Source organism: Rissa tridactyla, chromosome 3 (genome assembly GCF_028500815.1).
Source record: "Rissa tridactyla isolate bRisTri1 chromosome 3, bRisTri1.patW.cur.20221130, whole genome shotgun sequence".
Taxonomy (NCBI): Eukaryota; Metazoa; Chordata; class Aves; order Charadriiformes; family Laridae; genus Rissa; species Rissa tridactyla.
In genome coordinates, this window is record NC_071468.1 from 76714986 (window position 1) to 76739992 (window position 25007).

At 42.2% G+C, this 25007-nt stretch overlaps 1 pseudogene; it reads right to left on the minus strand.

Annotated features, from left to right (window-relative positions):
* Positions 1-234: 234 nt before the first annotated feature.
* LOC128907522 (coiled-coil domain-containing protein 162-like) lies at positions 235-23085 on the minus strand (annotated as a pseudogene).
* Between the last annotated feature and the right edge of the window lie 1922 nt (positions 23086-25007).

The window sequence follows — 25007 nt, forward strand, 5'->3', positions numbered from 1 at the left end:
GGATGTGCAGTGCTGCTCTTGCTCAGAAGGATCTGCATCACCCAGTACTTAAAATGGATTAGCAGATTAACTGACTGCAGCTGGTATTGGACAGTGCATCCAAATTTGTTCAAGTACATATGCACAGCATGGAGTATTACTGCCTCCCTTTGATCTGTATATAAGTTGTCCTTCTCTTATTTCAAGGTTGCCAGTTGAGTGGCATTTTCTAAAATGCCCTGGACTGATTTAGGTTTACTTCTGGACCAGCCTTTGTTTCCGTAGCTGCATGAAGACAGTAAGAAGAGACTTTTCATTGAAGTGTGGTAATAGTCTATCTGCCATTATCTCCTTCCATCTGCTAGGCACCTGAAAGCATAAGTAACACATAGAAAGAGTCACCAACCATGACATGGTACTTTTTTTAAAAAAAAAAAAAAAAAAAAAGGAGAGGAGAATCTTTCCTGGATCACTGCTAACTAAATACCTCCCTCCTGACCACTTTCTTTCATCAATTTTTGGGACATTGGGAACATTTTTTTTCCTGTTTGCTAGCCATACCTACTGTTCACCTTGCTGTTAAAGATAAATCTTCAAAGAGATTTGGCATCTTGTCCAGATGAAACCTGCCTAGGTATATATACAAACCACAGCTTGCAAACTGGCAAAGAAGTTGCTCCTTTTGCAACCGTATCAGCTTATTGCCAATGCCACTGTTACTTACTGTCTTTGGTCTTTGAGTGTTTCCTCCTCTTCCCTTGCTGCTTCTTGGGTCAAAATTCAAAGGATGCCGCTGGTAATCCCCATGCTGAGTGAGTGCTGAAAGCTTGTTACTCTGGACCTGAGCTGCAGAACCTGGAATGTTATCAACACCACAAAGTTAAAGCAGAACTCGAGTAGACGTAAGAGCTGTTGTTTCTGACCTCTAAGCAGAATGTCAGGGTGAAAAGAAAAAGAAACACACACCCAAAAAACCCAAACCAAATTGTAAACACTCAGCATAGTACTAATAGAATAACAGATTGCTTAGTCTGGAAAAAGTGGTTCATGGATGATCTTGACACAAAATAGAACAAAAACTATTTGCAGATAGTTGCAACTATTGGCAAAAACTATTTGCACCTATCTGCAATTTTTGCAGCTCACCCCACAGCCTTTTCATTCATAGTAATGAGTGTACCAGCACTCATTTCTCCAGCAGGAGACACCTCAGTAAAGCAGAAAATTCTTGCTGCCCCAAGTCTGCTTCATTATGCGTGACTATTTTCCCCACAACTTTCAAGATTAAAAGGTGTGTGGGAAGGTGGGTGTTAATGATCTGTTCCCAGTGACACTAGCTTCCCTAGTGAGTTCCAGTCTTCGTCTTTGTAGATTTTGAAAAGCAGAGATGCAGCCACTTAATGCCAACCCTTCAGCCGCTAAAAAAATCCCCACTGAATCAAATGCTACGCTTGCTATTGGCCATAATGTGATTTAACCCTGATGTGTATCTGTGTACAATCTGGTGTTGCTATACCACTTCTTAACCCCATGTTAACTTTTCCCCACTAACTTCAGGTAAAAAGGTGAAGGTATTTTTGCTGTGTAGCCCTAATCCTGAACTTACTGAGCCAGTGTTCTTCCCGCTTCTCAGATATGATCCAAGATGTTTCAGACCACATTGGTTAGCTGTTTCTGGCATTATTTCAGGGTGCGTGTCCAAGGGACTCTGGCCAGGAGAGCAGCTGGCAGCTGCCCAGAGTGCACAACTGCCCAATCTGGTCAGACTGCGCTCAGCGTCCATGCATCCTGAAGCAGAGGCTTGAGAGGCCCGACTACAAAAGCATCACATGAACCCAGAAAGAAGTGCAGCAACTGCTTTACATTACTGAGACAGGCCATGACTCTGCCTTTCAGAGAGAAGAGGAAGAAGATGTGAAGATAGAGGAGAAGGAATGGGGAAAAAGCTAGAGGATGTGGGTCAGGCTGCTAACCCACAGATTATTCTTACAAATTGATGAAATCCTGGTCTATGTGGGCAATTCCTGGAGTTGACATGACCCATTTAAAAAACACCTTCACCTTTACAGTCAAAACAGGCCTATTGCAAGTAACAGCTGCCACCCCTATACAAATAGTCTGGCCAAACACTAGTAGGTCTGAAGTCAGGTTAGTGACAGAGTGCAACTGAGATTAACAGAAAAGACAAATCTTTACATGATACAAGTCTGGATTGCCGTATGAGAAGTACTAGTATTAATGCATCAAAAATGATAGCTATTTAATATTGACTTATTACCTGGAAAATGACTTCTTATACCTCTTGTACTATGGGACGACAGCTCTGCAGTCCTGCTTCTACATTTTTGAAAGAAAAAACAAAACAAAAAAACCAGCACCAAACCTCACAACACCGATTTACTATTACAGACATAGGAATAAAAAAAAATCACAAGTAAAAAGATAGCTACAGTACATTGCAGAGTTCTAAAACCTAGTTTCAGACTAGGTGTCTATGGTTTGATGGAGCTCCTGTGCTGAGCGTAGAGAAATCCAAGCTCCACAGCCAGTTTTTCCAGCTCTGTATCACGTTTAACAATGGTAACTCACTGCAGGAAAATAAAATAATAATTCATCTCCTTTCTGTCACAGCTACTTTCCTTGTGCTCAGTAGCATCGATGTGACTTACAAGTTTTGCACCAGCTTTTCCCCTGAACTTGATTGGTTTAAAGCCAGAGAAACCAAGTATATTTGTGCATTAATTAAAGATACCTCTCCGTTCTTTATTTCCCCATGTTTGGTTCAGCAGTGTGCTAATGAGCATTTCTCAGTTTTCTTTGGCAGGAATAACTAACATTTTCCAGCAGAAGGGAACTATAATTAAATTTGTAGTACTTTATATTCTTCATGGCATAGAAATGCACCTTGAAAGATCATCGGAGTTTTTTCCTGCTTACTTAATTTACTCGGAATTTATGTATCACCCGTCAATTTTGCTGCATGAGTTTGTCAGACTGACAGTAGGATTTTGATACCACAGAGAAAAGCAGCAACTTCAGGCAGGTAGGAGTAGAAATCCCTAATCAAGCTTTTTAAGCTACATGAATTACATAAGCATTATGTTAAAAAGTTACCTAACAAACAGCCGAGAGGAAAGATTTTGTTTAAGGTTTAAGTTCCATCTAATTCAGTTAAGGGCTACAAAACTCTCACTGCTGTTTTGAGACCCTCTAAAGATACCTGCAATCATAGCCAGGTATCTAATCGAATTACAAGGGTACAGTCGTGTTCGGCTGCCCCACATGATTGGTAAGTAAGCTGTTCCAAGACCAGAGCCACTAATGAAGCCTGATTTCCTACCACTTGTGATCTTTTGTTTCCTAATTGCCTCCTCCCCTAAATGCAGCTCCCCTCATATTTCCCATGGTATCCCTACAAAGCAAAAGACAACGCGAGTTATGGTTTAAAGTTACTAAATTAGGAGTCAGTGTTTCTTGTGCTGCCTGAACAGCTGCAGTGGAAGAAGGCATATGGCTTTTGAGTTGTCTGACTTTTCTTCAAGACTGCTTTAGGTCTTTCTCCTCTACCTAAATGCCTTCATTACAGAGGAGGTCTTCTCCTTCATATCTGGCTTAATTGCCTATTGCTTCAAGGTTAAGGAGGGATTCAGAGACATGGACACATAGCTCAGAAGACTTATTTCCCCAAGAAAGCGGGTTACAATGCACAACCTGTCTTTACCTGCAGTCGCATTCCTCTGGGAAACTGCAGCTTCCAAGTCATAAACTTGACACTGCAGTTCATCAGCCTGCTGGAAGGCCTCCCGTTTTAAACTGCACTCTTGGGTTAACTGGCTTCTTACCTAAAAGGTGGTAAAAGGATTAATGACAGCAACAAAAAATTCATCATCTGACAGATCGGCCTCAAAGCAGGAGCCTCGATTTAAAGGAAAATGTGTTGTTGCCCTGTGAGCTCTTGTGAATGAGAGGCCATCACTTCTTGCCGGTTGAAATAATCCATAATTACAGCTTTGCTTATATATTCCATTAGCTATAATAATCCATTAGCTTTGCTAAACATATCCATAATCCCTCTGAATGCAAAATACAGCACAAATAGTGGAAATTGACATTCTCATTATTGTTTAATAATCTGCATTTCAGGCATTGCTGGAGGAAGATAAAAGCAACACAGAGGCCTTTTCTCACTGTTCTCTGCATGTAACCCTAATTCGACAAGACCCTACCTCCATTTTCAGGGTAGAAGTATGTGGGAAAAGCAGCAGCTCTTCCCTCATCTCTCTCACGGACTTTGTAATTTGTTAACTAAGTTTAAATAATGGAGTTTGTTAGTGTCAATAACCATGTAGGTGCTAGCGCAGCTGGGACTGTTGTGTGGCAATGAAAACCTACACACTCCAGTTGCCATTTTCCTTCCTGTTCTCCTTAAAGGCTGATCCAGATGTTGACATCTCTGATCTCTGAAGGGTTATTTTGTAAACACAGCAAAACAGTTCGGAGCCCCATCAAAGACAGATACCAATGAAATCAGTGGTCTTTTGTGTCTGCACCAACTGCTATAGCTGTGTTAAAGTCTCTCATATGATTTTGGTTAGAAAACATGCCAGCAGCCTGAGAAATTATTCCCAGCAAAATGGCATTTGTCATCTTGACTCTGGAAAACAAATGGCCCCTCTTTCACCTTGATGCTTTGGAAGCCTGAAGACAGAATATACTTTGCTTAGTTTATAAGAGAGGCATTCAGATACATTTACGAAGCTTTTTTCTCTCCAGACGCAGAAAGCAAGGGCAAGGAGATTTCAGTGGCAGCAAAGTTGTCAGTTAGTAGATGGATTCATCTAGTTAAAGTCTAATCAAGTGGTTTCCAAACACTATTTTGTTCTGCAGGCTACACTACAAAAGCAGCACTGCACATTTCACAGCCAAGAGCCCGCTCTACCAGCTGTGCTAAACACAGAGACTGTATTTACCTGGCCAAATCAGTTTTTAAATTGAAGTGGTTAAATCTCTTTTACAGGAAGATAATCTTAAGAGTGGATCTGGTTACTCAGTTACACTAAATCAATGATTAGCAATGCAGTAACAGATTTAAACTCAATATATCAGTTCAGTACAATGGCATCAGTTTAGTGAAAACTAATGCCATTTATGTAGCCAGACTGGATTAAAGCAGTTCCCTTCCCAGTCCGTTCATTTAGTAGCCCAGAGTTTGGGAAACAGTGGTGCAATGTATGGGAAACAGAGGTGAGGGCAGAGGGTTTACGTCAAATGCAGAGTAGATGAAGCAAAAGGACAAAGGACAGCAGTTTGTCAGCTCTGCAGCACTGGTGTCAGAGCCCTGCCTGGGAAATGTCACAGGGAGAGCCAGGAAAGCCACAAGCGCTGCAGACCTGGGAACAGCAGGGAGGCAGAACCTCGGCAGGGTTCCAAAGCTCCCCATTTAGTCTGGTGACAAGGATGGCAGTTACAGCAGAGGCCCAGGGCAGACCACTGGGAGACATCCCAACAGGGGATGCGTGGCTGGCCAAAGCCTCCGGAGCCACTGAGCCCAGCCACTTGCTGCTCTAGCTGCTGTGCCCCCTGATTGCCCAGGGGTGCAAGCATATTCTGTCAAGGACCGCACACCCATTCCCAGCACCAGCATCATACGTGAACCCTCAGGCAGTTTGCCTCTAAAATAAGGAGAATAATACTCATTTTCTAGAGCAAAGGTACCAAACCAGGCTCAACAGGAAGGTCCTGGGAAGCAGCAGAAACATGAGATGTCACCAAAAGGTGGAACATGGCCCTAAGCGCCCAGCAGGCAGGGCCCAGCACAGTGCCGAGGCTCATGCTGCAAGACCCTCATCCTGAGCACTTGGAGGGCTACAGTGAAGCTCTGTGAAGCACAGACAATGTTAAAACTTGAGACAACTCTCCAGAAGCACTACCATTTCTATTTTTCAAGTCTGCATTATGAGTTTACCTGCTGCATTTCTTTTGATGAAGATGGCATATTTTAGAAGATTTTTCAGCTTCCTTGGTTAAGCATTTCACTTTCTGCTCTTTTTCTTTCATCTCTTCAAGCATCTTCTCTGTGGTTTTGGTTTTCATCACACTGAGTATTTGTTTCTTCTTGGCTTCTTGTGTCTTTCTCTGTACTACTTCCAACAACATTTGTTTCTACAACATACAGCCATGAATGTTTCAGACTTGGACTACTTTCCTCCAATTCCCATACACATCTTTTTAGATTTCCTTTTAAACCCTGATGACCAGTCCTCAGAGGTCATGCCCAGCTGAGCTGAATGAGGAGAAACCCAATCTCACATGGCTTGGCACTGGAGATAATGAAGTGTTGGTAAACAAATCTCAATTATCCTATGATCTTATGAAAGGACCAGAGTCAGACCTAAACCGAAAGAAAATCTGGGTTGTGGGAACAGGGAGCTCAAGGGGAGGGTAAGGGGGAGAAAAATGCTGTATTTACATCATCGCTTGTTAGAGAGAGAAGCCTCAAAACAACATTCATGCGTAGAACTCATTCAATTGCAAATAAACAACAAGGCAGTTGCTTCCAATTTCCTCAGTCTGCTGTAATTTGCGTTCTGCAACCAGCCTCTGGTCTGCATGTGGAACTTGTTTTTAAAGCAACGTATGAACAAGGAAAGAGAAGGGGAAAATAAGCACAGCTTTTTCAGATGTTGCTGGTTATACTTGGTTTGTAGAGACAGCCAGTAAGTATGGCTGCATTTTACTGCCTGTACCACAATTGAATGCAATGGTACGACAAGCCATGCGTATCAGGTCAAACCCTCCTCTACAGCAAAGGGTTGTGGAATAGAGTTTGCTGTTTGTAAACACTGTCATCACAATCTGTACCAAGGAATGAAGTTAGGAAGAAGAGAAAGAACCAGCAGCTGATGTCAGAAACTCAAGAAAAACAAAAACAACAACAACAACAGCTGCTAGAAAGATGGTAGATGCAGTGGGTCTTTTGGAAGTAAATTGACAGCTTGTCAGTGAAGAAAACCAATTTATCAGCCAAAGGCAACTCCACGCTGCTGAAAAATATGAACACAAATAGCTAAAAGCAGTCACAGCCCAAACATTTTCCATTCGGGAGCTCTCTAAGCCTTACTAAGGTTGGAGTTCCATAGACTGCCAAGCTCAGAATGGAGCAATTGAGCCATCGGATGTGACTTTTTAACATCACATTTACCTGAATTACCCTTGTATTGGAATGAGCAAGTTGGTTTGGCTAAACTGTATTTCCCAGAAAGGCATCTGGTCTTGACGTGAAGATACTCAGTCATATTGTCATTTCCACGGTTAATCACATTTTGAAAACATTGTTTCTGATTTCCCATTTTCAGTTTGTCTCGCCTCAACTTCTAGGCACCACCTCTTGAAATACCTTTCCCTAAGAACCCTTTAATATCTGCTATTCTCTCCCAACAAAAATATATGTAGACTGTAATCAAGTCACTCTTCTTTCATCTAGGCTAAACAAATTGAGCCTTTTAAGAACCCTTTGCTAGAAAGCATTTCCTGCGGCTCCCAAATCATCTTCGTAATTCTTCTCTGCACTCTCTTTTTTTTTCTTTGTCTTTTTAAAGTAGTACACCCTGGAATCAGCAGCAGTATTTCAGTGTGTTGAGATTCAAACCCATTTTTAATGTATCTATCTGCACTATTCCCCTTTTTATAAACTAAAAGATTGCAGCATCCATCCTTGCAAGTACCACACTACGTGGCCAGTCACCTGCCTGTTACGATCCGTGTCCTGTCCAGGGATCCATTCACCCTGTTCCGTAGGAGTCCTGCTTTCTTCTCGTTCTTCGTCTACTCAGGCACTGCAATACATCTCAGAGGGATAATAACCAAGTGACCGAGCTATCTGTATGATTCTGTACTCCTGCTCTGCCCGCATTGTTATTCACTAAATGTGCCTTATCAAATCCACTAACGTTCCTCCCCAAATATGTCATCGGCAAATTTTATAATCTATAATTTTATATTTATTTCCAAGCCACTGACAAAGATGTTCAATACTGATAGTTCTGCTACCAGCCCCTGCAGAAATCCATCAGAAACCATCTTCATTTAATGAAAATAGCACATCTTTACATGTCAAAAAAATCTAGCTCTCAATCCATTTAGCATTTTTATTGATATTGTGTAATACTAACATTTAAAATACGAAAGTTATGTGCTGCTAACTCAAGTGTTACAAGGCCCTTCCAAATATGCATTACATCTCTAGCATTATGCTTATCTATCTAACTTGTAATCTTATCAGGAGAATGAAATGAGGTTGGTTTGACAAGGCTTATTTTCCATACAATCGTGTTGCTTGGCATTAAGTATATTGCAAGTGAAGGGTGTGCTTTTCAGTTTGACTTTGAGGAATGGGCTATTTCAGCATGTGTAGCCATGTGTAGAAATGAAAGGGAACTTGCTGGGGCAGTGATATATCCATGAAGGTGTTCAGATGGGGAAAAAAACCAAATCAAACCATGTAATGAATTTGTTCTGGATTTAATGACAACACCCCTGAACGTCTCCTTGAAATTTAATGATTTGGTGGAAGACTAATAACCTCAAGATCTGCAATTTATTTTTTTTATCTGCAGAATAAAATATTAATACTGTCTTTTCCTCAACTCAAACATACATCCAGCCCTGTTGATCGTGTATATAAATGTAGTGCCTGTAGCTGTCATTTTGGTACGTGACTCAAACTTTATCCGAGATGCTACAGTTTTTTCCCTCGTTCTCTCTACCTCCAATGGTGAAAACACTCAGATGAACATGTTGTTTCAATGACGTAAAAAACGCATCCAGCTTCAGTAACTGTGTCATGTGGTCAGTTTTGAATCCATTTCTCTCCTAGAATAACAGCAGGCAAAATCCTCGTTAAAGCAAGTGAGATGGAAAGGAGAATTCTACTTGTTGCACTGATGAATCAGGACCTGTTGGATTCAGATGCCTGTTTCTTTAGCTTGTCATTGTCTGCTTGAGATTTTGCAAGAGCTTTCCTTACAGACGTGGGCTGACCCTGAAATGAAGTCACCTCTTGTTCTGCCATCATTTTAGCATTCAGACACTCTTTTTTGTTTTGAAGAGCTTCGTGTAAACAGAAAGTACATAACAGAAACAGTGATGAGAGCAGTGATTTCTCTTTCTTTTATATAGCAGTAGTGGGGTTCTTGAAGCATAAATCTCTCAGACATTCTTAGTAAAGTGGGGTTCAATTGTTCCTATTTTCTAATAAAGGCTGGACCCATTTTAAGGCAAAGTGGGGAACAGGATGGACAAGAGGGGTCCTCTACAGGGGAAAATGTCAGATAATGTTTCATATGGGTACAGCTGCCCATCTTTAATTATATTCACATGTCAACAATTCAAGTTCTTGCGTGCAAACAATGTCAGAACAATGTAAATCTTGATCTTTCCTATGCATTACAAAGACCTGTCCATCTGCTAATCCGTTTATTCCTTCATTATCTCTAAAGTAAAAACGTGTGTGATGAAGTTTGTTTTCCTTCTGGGCAGGGTCTTTTTTGTTTGTTTTAAACACAAACACAAACATGTATACACATGTTGCTATGTCAGGCATGGACTTAGCAGCCCTCTCTCTTTTCCAAGCCATTTAGACTGGAAAAAGCAAGGTCCATGATCCTCTGCACTTGGAGTGGAGGACAGTGAAATACATCTTCTTAGATCTTCAGGATCATTCCAAAGTCAGACACAAGAAAGCTCTGTCTGAGCAAGATGAGTTAGTTTCTAATTTTAAAAAGCCAAATTTTCCCATTAATTTTTCTGTTTCAGACTTCTCTTTTAAAGCCTGTGAAGATAGCTCTTATTTCTTATTCAAATCCACAAATTTGCAATAATTCAATCCATCTTTGACTGATCTGTTTAATAAAATATTCTAATGGTTTAGCATCTCGCTGATATAACTGAACTAAGTGTATGCACATCCAGATTTATTTGGGTTTAAAGCACACAAACCCCATTTCGTTTTTTCACTCTTTTTAAGTTAACAAGTATGATCCATTCTGCCTTTCCTTTGCTTGACATGTGCAGCTAATTAACTTATATAACAATCAATAACCTGTTTGTTCCATTCTAATCAGCCTCATTTAAAGCAGTGAGGCACTTTTCTTTCCATCCATCTTCACTTTAGTTTAATTTAGTCATTTTTGTGCTTCATCTTGTATTTCTGTAATTAAATTTATAACCTCATCCTGTGTTCTGCTTTGTTTAAGCAGATACCAATTGAAAAAAAAAAAAACCTCAGCCACCTCCCAAGCCAACAGTCTAGTTCATTTTCACTTCATGTCTGCCTCTCTTTCGTATGTTTTGGTCAGTTGTGGAATAGTTGATTTTGATACAACGTCATAATTAGTCTTCTGAGTTAATAACAGAATTAAGAATACTATAGGCTACTTGTACTTCCTAGACTCTTGTTTCAAGGGATTTGTTTCACGCTCGTCACATTTAAAGACCACCCTTATACCCATAATATAGAGGAGAAAAATGTTTAGAATTTGTACCCAAAATGTGCGGTTACGATGAGATCCTGTAGACTCACTGAGTAATAGTGAGCCTGCCCAATCTGACCATTAGCTTTGCAGAAAATTAGACACTAATAACAGATGAAATGGTAAGGAAATATCACCTTCTCAGCATCTCTAAGCGTTGCAGAGAGCTGTGCCTTCTGAGTGATTTGCTTCCAACAGTTCAGAGCCTTGAGCTTACAAACCAGCTTGCTTAGCCTGATGTTTTCATCCCGCGAGAGCTGCAGCTGTTCCTGCAAGGGAGACATCGGTAAGAGTAGACCCGCAAAGATTACTTCCCCCAGGAAGAAACGTGTGGTTTGGAAGTAAATACAGTTGTAAAAGCATGCAACTATTTCTATTTCATTTTAGTTATCAAATGCTCAAACTTTGCAATTTGAAACAGTGCAGCCTTTGGCAATAAATTTCTATTACTGTGTCTCCAGGGATACAGGAAATGTGACCATTGCCCAGAAACCAGGAAAAAAAATGGAAGAAATTTATTCCAAAACAGCAAGCAGGTGAACCCCTCTGAAACGAAGCACCGTTAGTGGTGATAAACACTATTATGCCAAATGGGGATTCTGGTTCATAACACATTCAGTAACCTGGTTCACCCTAATCACAATGTCCTTAATAATAACAAAATTAGTGGATTCATGAGAAGTATAGTCATCAGGTTTTCATCTTCTTTGTTCAAAATAGCAGACTTCCTCCTGAAAACTGTTCTTAAGGCAGAGGAAAGCAGTTTCATTATGCAAAAATCATAGAAACAAGGGTCACAGAGGACGGCTGGAGGTCCTGGCCCTCCTGGCAGAGGTGTCTCTGCACAGACGCTCTACCATTCAGTGTCAACTCACCTTCTTACCCTTGGTGTCCCATATTAGTTTTATCTGCAGCTGGGCTTTGGCCTTCCTGATTTGATCCCTATGGGTCTGAACGCTGATACTCTACCTTTGTTGCCTGTCCACGTTTCCACTACTTGCAATTTCTCTTTTTGTATTTTAATCCTTTAAGAAGCTCCTTGCTGAGTCAAGCAAGGCCAAGTTTCTGCTAAATTCCCTGGTATTCTTGCATAAGAGGGTAGTTGGTTTTGAAATCTCTTTAAAAATCAACCAGCTTTCCTCAGTACTTTTCCCCTCTTGGCAGTTTCCCAGGGATTCTGCCTAGCAATTCCCTAAATAAGTCCCAGCCTGCTCTGCTGAAGTCCCAAGTCATAGCTCTGCAGCATAATTTTGCAACCTTTCTCCTGATCCTGAAAAAATTTCATAGTCACTGCAGCCTCAGATGACATACATCTGTGATGATATTCCCCACCAGTTTTTCTCTGTTTGAGAGCAGCAGAAGTAGGGATTTACAGCAGCTGGCTCCTCTAGCATTTGTATTTAGGATGAGACTCCGCCTGGCATACTGTGTCCAGCTCTGGAGTCACCAACATAAGAAGGACATGGACCTGTTAGAGCGAGTCCAGAGGAGGGCCACAAAGATGATCAGAGGGCTGGAGCACCTCTACTATGAGGACAGGCTGAGAGAGTTGGGGTTGTTCAGCCTGGAGAAGAGAAGGCTCCAGGGAGACCTAGCAGCCTTCCAGTATCTGAAAGGGCCTACAAGAAAGCTGGAGAGGGACTTGTTACAAGGAAATGTAGTGATAGACAAAGTGATTGGCTTCAAACTGGAAAAGGGTAGATTTAGATTAGATATTAGGAAGAAATTCTTTACTGTGAGGGTGGTGAGGCACTGGAACAGGTTTACAGGTTACCCAGAGAAGTTGTGGATGCCCCATCCCTGGAAGTGTTCAAGGCCAGGTTGGATGGGGCTTTGAGCAGCCTGGTCTAGTGGGAGGTGTCCCTGCCCATGGCAGTGGGGTTGGAACTAGATGATCTTTAAGGTCCCTTCCAACCCAAACCATTCTATGATTCTATGATTGCCTAGGAACTGCCTAGGCTTTCACAGTGCCGTGTTCCCCTTCCGTTAGATTTCCAGATGGATAAAATCTCCATGAACACCAAGGCCTCAAATCAAAACCACTTTTCTTAGCTCTCTATAGACAGTCCCATCCAATTTATCCTCTGGACCGGGTAATCTGTAACGGATCCCCACCACAGTCATCAATCACTAACATTCTTCCCTCCTCTGACCTTGACTGATAGGCTTTCAGTAGTACATCTCCATGTTCATACAAGAGCTCTGTGTGGGGAATGATCTCCTTAAACAGAGTGTAATTCTCGCTCCTCTTCCGCGCTGATCCTTCTTAAACATCCTGTAACCACCCATGACCATGGTGTGCACCAACTCACCGAGTTTCCATGACTCTGCTCAAACCATAGCCCTTTGACTGCACATGAGCTCCCTGCCCTCCTTGTTCATTGCCTCAACACACTGCCCTTTCCAAGTGGGGATGTGGAAATCTCCCTGCAGCCTTCTCACACATGGACCTCTTCCGTTTCCACTGGTTCCTCATTTACTTCTGTGTTTCCCCCTCCCCCAGGTTCATTGGGGGTGTGGAAAGCCCTTCTCACTCTGTTAGTGTTAGATTTATATCCTGCCTCACAAGGTTCTCTGCTTGAGAGATCTGCAGGCATATTTGCTTTAGACAGAAGTATTTAGCCATTATCCATTTGATCTCATTTATATTCACTGACTGACTACCATAATTTTAGTACAAATTAAACTTTGCCGAGGAGGGATATGTTTGACTATGAAAGGGATTGATTTGGAAGTTGTAGCCTGGAAATTACTTTCCAGGTTTTAGTTTATAATTCCCAGAACATCAGTTTTGGGGACACTTTTTCAAAACATAAAGCTGAATAAATTTTTGATTCTAAGTAACTCCCAAGTGGAAAAAAGGATTCTGTCCCCGTTCTTTTATGTGACCAGTTTGCACAATAAGAAGATTAAACTCCCATCAACACATTTATCAGGGTCACTGAAACATCACTTTCTCTTTCCCCCACCCAAAAAAAGAGACAATGACAACACATGAGAATGCTGACATTGTAAGTTCAATGTAAGCATGGCCAGCAGGTCAAGGGAGGTGATTCTGCGCCTCTACTCTGCTCTCATGAGACCCCACCTGGAGTACTGCAACCAGCTCTGCAGTCCCCAACATAAGAAGGACATGAAACTGTTGGAATGGGTCCAGACGAGGGCCCGGAAGATGATCAGAGGGCTGGAGCACCTCTCCTATGAAGACAGGCTGGGAGAGTTGGGGTTGTTCAGCCCGGAGAAAAGAAGGCTCCAGGGAGACCTTGTAGTGGCCTTCCAGTATCTGAAGGGGGCCTATAGGAGAGATGGGGAGGGACTCTTTATGAGGGAGTGGAGCGATAGGACAAGGGGTAATGGTTTTAAATTGAAAGAGGGTAGATTTAGATTAGATATTAGGAAGAAATTCTTTACTGTCAGGGTGGTGGGGCACTGGAACAAGTTGCCCAGAGAAGCTGTGGATGCCCCATCCCTGGAGGTGTTCAAGACCGGGCTGGATGGGGCTTTGAGCAGCCTGGTCTAGTGGGAGGTGTCCCTGCCCATGGCAGGGGGGTTGGAACTGGCTGATCTTTAAGGTCCCTTCCAACCCAAACCATTCTGTGATTCTCTGATTCACATTTATACTTCTTCAGATCCAAGTTCAAGTCTCTGTTGTTCACCTGTGTAGAAAGCATGGTGTTAGTTTCAATCAGAACAGACTGAAAGCAGACTTCCTAAGTTTAGAAACAAATTCAGTTCAAATACATGCAGATAATCAGGGTCTAAGAGCTGGGTTTGGTCCAAAATTTCTGCACTTAGAGCATAAACACACAGGCAAAAATGATTGATTCATGACAGCCTGACAAAAGAGTAGCTATTAACAGAGTCTAGTAATGGACCACCTCCATGCTCTTCACTTAACCAATGTCCCAGATAGAATGCAATAATTTGAGACATCTTCAGCAAGCTTAACCAGGATATTATCCTTGTGTTCAGTTACTGAGACACATATGTATTTCCTTACTTTAAACAAATGTTCTTTCAAGTCACCATTATTTTTAGTAGAGCCAAAATTTTTCTTCAGATCAATTATATTGTCAGCTCCTTCTCTTCTCACTTCACTGATGATTTCAAACACTCGTTGCTCAATGCTAAGGCGATAGACATCCAACTTTCCCTGCAGTTACAAACAGAACCCATAAGAGATGGAGTGTGCACATATGGGGTGACAACGTTCATATTTCAGAAGTCTTTCAACTACAACCAGATGGTCTTTCTTCATAATTATTTCCCAAGATTCGATGTATCGGGAAGTTAGAGCAATATTCTTCTTGCATCCAGGCACTACTAGAAGTGGAATTTCAGTTGCATCATTTGCAGGCAACTTATTGACAATCCTGGGATGTATGTATCTAATGGAAGCAGCAGCACCATGGTGAAAAAAAAGGCTTTCAGTTGAAAACTGGACTCACCCTCAGGATTGGAAAAGATATCACAGTATTCGTCAAGTAACTATTGCTCTGGCCACAGACATTAATGGGCTTGTGGACCATCAATCAAAACCTTGGGGATCCAATGCAGGTAGTTGCTCTATAATACACGTGGTCACAATCAGCTCAGTTTTTTTTCAGGCTAGGTTGGGGTATCTTATTTTTGTAAGTAATGAAATATGTCACCCAAAAGAAATCAGTGGACTACTTGAAAACAAAGGCATTGTTAGAGTGAGCAATACAATTACACAGTGGACATAAAGTTTCCAAGAAAAATAATGCAGAATATTACAAACTGAAGTATTATATCCAAAAAGTTCCCTCCACTGTAACTAAAAAGAGCTTCCATCACTCTCTCTAATGTGGTAGCTGTTCCATAGAGAATACGCCTCCTCTCTTGGAAAAGGTACACTATTTTTCTACCAGACATTTTTACAAGATGCTTCTAGCAGCAGGAGATAAATGACTCACTCATTCATCCACCTGGCACACTGCAGCAATTTATTCCTTTGAATGTACTCTTGTTGGCAAATTATACAGCAGCACAAAAGAGACCGATCAAGTACCCCCTCTTATTCTGTACCTACTTTTAGACGGACACAAGTCACAAATAGGTTCCGCGCTAATGATTCATATTCATCCTGCACTTATTTTCCAATCTTCTCTTTGAGACCAAGATTTTCTTCCTCTAAGTCAGCGAGCTGGGATCTGAGAGCAGTTATTTCCATAATCATCCCATGGCACTGCCCCACAATCTGTCACAGCAGAGAAAGTGAATGAGCAAAGCTAGGGACGAGCAAACACCATAGCCTAGGAGCAAACGATCCAGAGCTCTGAATATGTTGCATGATACCTAATTATACAGAGCAAGAATATCTTCCTAACTGAGTGGCCTGATGAAAATAATCCATTGATGATAGGGAATAATTCACTTTGTACATCTCTGTTGGTTTTAGAAACACTTGTTCCCTGGAAACACTAGGAACAATTGTGGCAGTTCACAACCAATATTTGAAAGTTTCATATATGACCTTAAACAGACTGGTTTTGGTCATCAGGAAAGAAACATCTTCTCACCAGTAGGTGTGAGAACTGACAGAAGGAAGTACGTGCAGAGGGCAGAGGAGCAGAAGGATTAGGGAGCAGGATTAGGGAATCTGATTTTAGGAGAAGATCCCGTGCATGGCTCTGCTATGTCGGTGAGCCTGACCTCCCACAGCATAATCTCCCCTGCCTCCAGAGAGAAAGTCAGAAGAATCGTGACCAGGCTTTGTTCAGTAAGCTGTGAGGTAATGCATTTATCAGAGCAAATATGCTGTCCGCTGATAAGGTTGTACATACAGACCATTTAATATATGATAAAAACAATTATATTTTCCATTTCTTGATATTTGACAATTAACATACCCTCAGAAAGGGCACGCAGGTTAGCACAAACAGGAAGGTATATGGTAGAAGTTAAAAAGATTTAAATGACAGAATTTAAATTTCACATAGGTAGGTCATTGCTAGATATAAATGTTTGGTCATTTTCATACCACTAAACAGCATTTGCAACGAGATGAACACAACGGAGAAAAGCTAAAAATCATTCTCCACGTATTACGTTATTCAGAGAAGAAATAGGCACAACTGCAGACCGTAGGCACAACCAACAGCACAATCTGCTTTCAAGGTTGCCTGGCACCTCCGCATGCCAGATCCAAGTAGTAAATGCTAATAATGTCACTGGATTCTTGCTTAAATTTTCAGTGTCAATTTTTTTTTTTTCTTACAGCAAACATTACTGAGACGCTTCTGAAAATGAATGCTGGGGAAAAACACATGTATTTTAGCCCTGCTGAAAAATTCTGGTGATATTCATTCAGAGAAGTACTAGTTTTCCTCTGTTTTGTGTGTCTTTTTAGTAAAATCAGCAAAAAGTTTGTCAAATCCTAAGACTTCATTGGAGAAAAAGAAACATCATTCATGTACATTCCTTACAGACCTTTTCGTTTTCAAACTACCTGCCATCCCATTTTGGTTGATCATGCCTGAACCTTTCCCATGGTTTCTAACACCTCCACTGAGCAACTGAGCTTGCTCTTCAGACTTGCAGTAGCCTCTGTTAATTGCTTTAGGCCAGTGAGAAGTGGAACTGGGAGGAACTTCTGAGGTTAAAGCAGAGCCCAGAGACAGCAGGCAGCTGCCCGGGGTGGTTGGTCACAAGGGATGAGCTCTGTTGTACTCAAGGGAAGTGGCAGAAGAGACAGGGATTTGGTGGCAATGGGCTAGCAAGGTGGAGGTGGGGAGAGACTCCACTGCCCATAGGCTCCAGGAAAGTCCTACCGACTCCTCCTGTGTCTTTCCACACAGCTGAAACCTTACACGTGTTTCTCATTGTCTCTCTCACTCCAGTCTTCCCAAACATATGGACAGGACAGTGAAATCAGGGAAGAAGGGAGGTTCCTGACAAGACACTGTACAGAAAAGGATATAGGGGCAAAAAAATGGAGAGAGCATGAGAAAGTGGGGCAAGAAACTGATAAGAAGCCCAGAGAAGAACTCAAATCTTGTAGTCAGTGATGAGGACAGATGAGAAAGGGAGCTCAGGAATGAAATCCAAAATGCAGGTGTTCCAACACTGCTATGCAAACATCCCTGAAACCCAAGCAGTCTTCTCCGTAGTGTGGGTTTCTGTAGAAGCTGACAAGCCTCTAGCAGTGGAGTTTGTGTTGATGGTGCCAAGCCTTCAAGTCAGCTGATAGATGACATGGATATCACATGATTTCACAAGATGGCAGTTCTGATTTATTGGCTGGGTTTACTTCTTTAAAAAATTCCACCCACACATACCAGCTATCCTAAAGAACGCAGCGGAAGCCGCAAAGTCAAATACTCAGAACTTAAGAAGAGTTGGTTATGCAGCCACGACGTAGCATAGCTGGTACCTGCATGGCAGTATGGCCTCCATGCCTGACGCACTTCTATTTCCTGTCTCAATGGTTGAATTGCCCTGGGAAAATGTCTTGTGTAGGAGGAGAGATCCATCAGTAGGAGTTTAAGTTAGAAAGTTACCAGTACGTCATCCATTGTGAACATGAACCACAGAACAGCAGGCCGCTACATTTGCCTTCTCTGCCTCCCATCCAGAGAAACCACCTTCCCCTCTTCTTGAAGAGCAGAATCAACGTTCTGAGCATACTTGTTCTTTTTGGTAAAGTAGACGGTGCTGTTGGCGCAGGATATTTTCATAAAACATGGAGCAGGTCTCAAAGTTGCTGCGCTCTCTGGCAAAGATGTCACAGCCCGGTATGGTGAGACAATGTTGTAAATGGCTTTTTTTAAAAGTAACCTAGAAAAAAAAACAAAATAAAAAACCTTGCAGGTCACCTGAGTCATAACCGCTGCTATATACAGCATACATCAAAATGAAACATGGTCACCTTATTGTAAATTAAATACTTCTGCAATATCAAAATGAAGCAAAACCAAAATTATTCAATGTAACCGTTTTTGCCCAATCTGCAGTTTCACTGAACTGATGGAAAACAGATTTGTCATTTTTTTGACTGGTTCTAGCTGCAACTACATAAAGTACTTTTTTTCCATCTGAAGCTGAAAGAGAATTTTCAGTAGAGAAATGAAATCACCAGCTCAGCAACTGCCTGGATTGCAGTTGGGCCCCAACATCTCTTCTCTCAAAAAAACATGTTTTGTGTTTTTTAACCAGAAGTGGTCATATTTTCATAAATATTTTCTTTAAATTTCAGTGGAAAAAAAAGCCCTAAAAGTACTTCCTAACATGGTGGTGGACATTTGATTTAGCAATGACTCAGGAAGAAGAGTTCCCACTCCTGAATCCGTGAATAAAGTCCTGCAATCCTGCATTGCAGTTGCAGGTAAACCTCCCGCCCTAACTCATCTTCGCATTATTACAGTCCTGAGAGCTGACATAAACCTGTCAGAAGGCAGTAGGGCAATACACAAGTTTGCTGCCAACACTGCTGTTACAAACCAACATAATCTGAATCTAAGCTCTAAGCTTAAGAAATGTGTTTCTCTTTCAGGTCACTGATTAACAAGAGCCTTAATAAATAAAGCTGTAAACATGATTTAGCTGTTGCTTAGATAGAAATGCAGAATATCTACCTCTGTATCTGATTCTTGGTAGTTTTCCATCAGCCTTTGAACAAATATTTCAACTATCTGTGGTCGTACAACTGAGAAATTTTCTTGCGTTACCCTGTGTTTCCAGAGCTCTGCAGGAACAGAGGGAGGAAAAAAAAGGGGAAAAAAAAAAAACCAACAGAATAAAACCACACATCAGTGGGTATCGCTGCCACAAAATATTGATCCTTCAGCAATCCCTGGGATTTGACACTGGGTATGCTTTATAGTTTAGGGTTTCTCAGCTTTCCTAAAATGTTTACAACAAAAAGTAAATGTCACCGCAAATAGACTGCAAAGCCTGTGTTGACCAGCAATATCAAATTCGTTCTGGTATCAAAACCAAAATGCAATTTCATTACAGACCAGTTCTGTCAATAATGACCTGGCCCACAATTGTGTATTAGAGTTTTCTGTAAATAATGAGTAAAGAATATGGCTTTTGTGTGAAATTTAACATTTCTGTGCATTAATTATTGCTGCCTGCAACCACAACCAGTGGCAGAAGGGCACATTTTTCTTCCCTTTTATTTCCACTTTTTCTTTGTTTTACTATTTGTGCCTGTGAATACCCAAATTGCCCAGATCCGTGCAGTAATTGTACCAAGTAACATCTAACATAGTAAAAAGTCTGACATTTAAATTGCACTGCTAGGCCTAAAATATTAACACTGCAACACAGAGGAGCAGAGAAGTAATTTCCTATAGTTTTTTTCAGGCTGGCTGAAAACTCCAGAATAATTAGTGTTCACCCTTGTTTGCACAATTGTTTTTGCAATGATTATGGCTAAACACTCACTTTGTAAAGAGAAAGGGAACTCTTAGATTTAGGGAATTTGAATCTGTTGAACAGACGGAATAAACAGGTCAATGCAGGAAGGCATATGGAGTGTCGGGACACAATTCTTCACGGCTTCCAGCTAGGTGTATTTCTGGAATTTCTCACAATGGGGTCTCCAAAGCAGATGAGAGTTTCCCGAGGGTAAGCTATTTTTCATCAGTGACACCTTCCCCATGATTCAGCTGATCCCTGGCCTCCAAAAGGATGCACAGGGCAGTGGGGAGCTGAGGGCAAATGTGCTGTCCCCTTCACACGCAGGACAAGTCTTTGCTGCCTTTAGGCACCGAGGCTACTTTTCCCACTCAAGACTGGGGCTCCCATATTTCTCAGGAAGGGTATTTTAATTCTCCTTACCAGTAGGGAGACTGCTCTCTTGTCTGGCTCTTTCTGATGTCACTAGAGTCGTCTCCTGGTTAATTTTCTTCTGCACATCATGGATCATGTGAATTTCTAGGCTTTCCAGAAGCTTTTGAAGCTAGAATCAAGTTTAATACTCAGCTCTTACTAAATCTCTATACTGCTTATAAAGCAACTCGCCAAATAGCAAAAGCTAGCAGACTAAACCAAAGCAATTCTCTTTCCTTTCTTCCCTAAAATACAGTACTTTTAGATACAGTACCAAGGTTAATATCATTTGGGGGTGACTGTGAGCCAAGTGCTGTGCCACAAATACTCCGGATAGAAGCAGGTTCCCTTGCTGCTTTGGGCTGTCCCAGGACCCAACCCGGCTCCACGCAGCAGAGGTGCCACTGCAGAGCCTCACAGGTCACCCACATCTGCCCAACTTCCCCCCACAACAGCCCCCACAAGCCTCCGCTGGGACTTCTTTTATCAGAAATTGCAGGAAAAAAAGACATTGTGTGGTCCCCTGCAATGCCCCATAATTGGCCTCTCCTTACATGCTCCTCTGGGGGGGAGTACATGCTGAGTGCTCTAACGGGCTCTCCAAACTCCTCCTCTGTGCCCGCTTGTCTGACTATGGCTTTCATGGCTGGGTACAGGATATCTGCACTAGAATCACCAAGACATGGGTATTTCAGACATTCTCTCACAAAATCACTGTGTTTGCATTCGCTGACCTTGGACCTTAACTTTCCTTTTTCTTTTTCTTCCCCTGCCCCTGCCCCTGTTCCTAACTCATGCAGAATATGATTAAGTCTCAGCTCACTGCATCAGCTGCACTTGACCTATAAGCGGGGCAGGGCAGTCTCTTCTTCACTGGTCCTGCCTTGTTACATAGTTCGGTAATTTCTCCAAGTTCATAATAATATAGAACTAAAACCGAGGGGAAGGAACAAGGGGTTGACCAGACAAAGCAGGGAAATCTGGTCACTGGAAAGAACTTGTCTATGACAGTCACTCATAGACAATAGACCAAGAAACTCCCTCCACCTCCTCCCTCTGCTCTCCTTCCTATCTGATCATGGGTTTGCTAAGTGCCTCTGAGTGCTAAGTGCCAAGGCAGACACGCACTTTGCTCTTAGAAGCAGAGGAGCCATTAGCAAAGCTTATATACCTCGTTACATTTTATTGCTTTAATCACACTGCCTTTTAAACCCTTGGTGGTGTGACACAAAGGTTAGGACAGAGCTCAGAGAGGGAAGCAGGGAGCTCTCAGCTGTGGAAGGGGAAGGGTGGAGATGGGGGAGAGGGAGACACGGTGGGATTTTTGGGTACGGTACGTCCCAGGTGCTTTAAAACAGCCCCCTCCTTACTGCAGGCAGATCTCCTGCTACGAAAGAGCTGTTACAGGTGCCACTAGAGAATCTTCTCCCGCTCAAAGGCCAGAGTAAGCAAAGCCAGGGAGCTCACCTTTCCTCCCAGGAAGCAGTAACTGCTAAGCCCGATCTCAGGCACCACCACAAGAAAGCTCGGGGTGCAGAAGGGCCGGGAGATGCTGAGGCCAGGGATCTCCAGCAGCTGCCCAGCCCCGTGGGTAGAAGCACAAGCTGTTGTTTGCTCTGCACAGAGAACTTGCACCCCTGGCTCCCAGCCCTCCTGCAACCCAGTCCTGCTCTGCCCCGGGGCTGCTCCTTCGGCAGAGTTTATAAATTAGTTAGAGGCAAAGACAGTGTGCCCCCAGCATTGGGCTGTGCCCCTTCCCTATCTGGTGGTAATGCATGGGAGGTAACACTGGATATAGATAAATGGAGACCAGAATGGAGTAAATCTGATACCAACTCTTTACACACACATAAATTTTCTGTGATGGATTCCGATTTGTCGGTCTAAAATGCCTTGGCCTTGTAGGGACAGGCCCACTGAGCAATTGCTCCCTCCGCACTCCATTGCACAACAGTGTTTTCCAGTGCCTTCATGCACGGATTTCACCCTTACTGCATCATCTTGCTCCTTTCACTTCCTTTCTTGTGGTTTCCGGGGACAAGGCTTTTTAAAAAGCGATGTTCCATTTTCTGCTTTCAGAAGGGCCTCTCTGATGGAAATCTTCCAATATTTTATTCTTGACTGCTCAAAGTTGAGCCAAGTAGGAGGGTTAGGAAGAATTCTGCTACAATTCATCTAACAGGCTTCCAAAATTTCCATTTATTCAAGTACCGTATTTAACATTGTTTATGGAGCCTGAAATACAGACGAAGGTCACACGACTGAGAAGAATGCACTTGGAAAACATCATCAGCAAACAGTCTGAATAGAAATCGAAAGAGGGGAAAAAACAACTGTACTGAAACAAAGAAGCAAAAGGTAGCTCTCAAGCCGTTCGAGAAAAGCAAAAATGCTAGGTTAATTATAAGCAAAAATAAAGAAAGGTAGAAATTAAAAAAAAAAAAAAAAAGGAAAGTGAAAGAGGGGGACAGGAGGAAAATGGATGGAGAAGGCAGAGACTTTTCTAATTTTTCCTCTTTTCAGTCACTCTGAGTATTCTTGCATCCAAGGTAACTTACCCATATTGCTCACAAAACTCTTTGTAGAGAGGAACTGTATTGATATCCTCAGTCCTCAGTTTGAGATGGCCCCATTCTGCCTTTAATATTTCTAGTTGCTTACATGGTATCAGAAAAGATCTCAGCAAGTTATGTGATATGACTGGATCATGATGCCTTAGCAAAAGTTTGCACATCTTTTTGCTGTTCTGCAACCAGTTAGCACTTGAGTCGACCATTTCTGCCAAATTCTGCTGGAGGTCACAGGGAAATGTTTTGCTTCAAAAAGCTATGACAAGCTTTTCACGAGCTTTTCTTTGCTTAATCCAATATACAGTGGGACAAGACGCGTGACAGGCTATTGCACAATCAGAACTTGCAATGGGTCCTTACACCACTGTTCTTCAGAGCATGGTGCAGGGAAACCCTGGGCTAGTTTTTGATTGCGGTGAGTACTCACACACAGCAGAGATGGGGATAAAATCACACAGAAGTTAAATCCCTTTTTTTTTGTTGCTGCTTTCCTCAAGTGAATTGCTTTCAACAGCAACACACGCTGCTTGGTCTCTAACTAAAGTACTGTTACAGAAATCAAACCCTCAACTCAGATCTTGAGGGAAGCAGACCTTAAAATTACTAAATTTGTCCTTTCCATCCATTTGACCTTGCAAATCAATCAGTGTATCTGTTTTCCATCACAAACAGTTTGAAACTCTCCCCATTCCTTGAACCAAATCTTTGTGTAGTTTCTGGCAGGCTTTAGGAGCCCCCAGCAACCATTCCACACAAACACAGCCACAATGCAAGTACTTGGAGAAGTACAGCCTGGAAGTACCTTGCCTCTCCTTGACTAGATTCAGTTTTAGACAGTGGCCAGGCTGTTCCTTTCCCCTTTGTACTGAGGAGCTCTTGATAAAGGAAGAGCTGGACCTTCAGTGGGGTGTAGGGAGACGTCAGGACAGTCTCTGTTTTCTCCAGAAGTCTGGTGCACAGGCCCACAAGGGGCATCACTCTGTAGGGATCTTGGGATCTATCTAGGGCTTCTCTCAAGAGCACGCAGGATTTATAGGAGATGTTTTCCCCTTTGCTTCTCACCAGATGGACAGGAGTAGGTGAGGTTATTACAGCGTACCTCAGGTCTAGGTTGCTTATATGCACTGAGATTTGGTTGCAAAAACTAACGGGAGTCCTACACAGAAGCCAGTACAGTCCCAAACAAACTGAGTCGTCAGAGGTACCTGCTTACTCTTAGCTAGGGAAGCTTGACAGTCAGCGTGATCTTCCACAGCAGAGCTGTAGCTGCTCTGCCGTACATCCTCCATTAGAAACTGCATTGCCACCAGCTCCCCATGCGTAACTCTTCAGTCTGCATCACTCAGGCTGCACAGGCACAGCTGGAGAGGGAGGGAGAGTCTCTGAAGGTCTGCTGCGCGGAGCTCAACCAGTAACAGCAAATCTCAGATGACTGTCAGCACAGGGGGGTTTGTGTCATAAACACAAATAGATTTCAAACTTTTAGCACCATGGTCCTAAAGCACATATGCCCGTGCATAAATTTATTTGATTCTCTAGTTCTAGCACACTAGGAAAATGATAAGCTTAGGTTCATTATCAATAAAAATGCTCTGCTCTCCTTGAAGAAAGATCAAATGTGAATTAATTGGTAAAATGGGCTTTTGGACAGAAAAGGGGGAGATGTTTTTTTTTCAATTCTATTCTTTACAAAACAAAGACAGGAAACAAGATAGTATTTGTTTTCCTCCTGCATCACAGATTCATCTTGTCTTTATTTCTTTGGACATAAGCACAAGGCTGCTGTCTCACTGTACCTGCATGTTGTAATTTATATTAATTGTGTTGTTGATAGTGACTGGAAACAATCCTCCATCCATTAGGAATGTCCTCCAAGGAAAATGCATGAGTGTCTGAAAGAATAGAGATGACTGTTCATAAATAAGAACAACATTCAATTAGTTATGAGAGTCCCATCTAATTTGATCAGGAAAAGGCAACTCAGAGGCCAAGCTGCTATTTGATATGTGATACACTCGGCTCTGACTTTGAAAATAGGCCGTGTGCTGGAAAAGAGAGAAGCATCTATTATCACTCCTTGGGAAAGAAGCAATAAGTTTCATTCCAGAATACATTTCCCACAAAGATG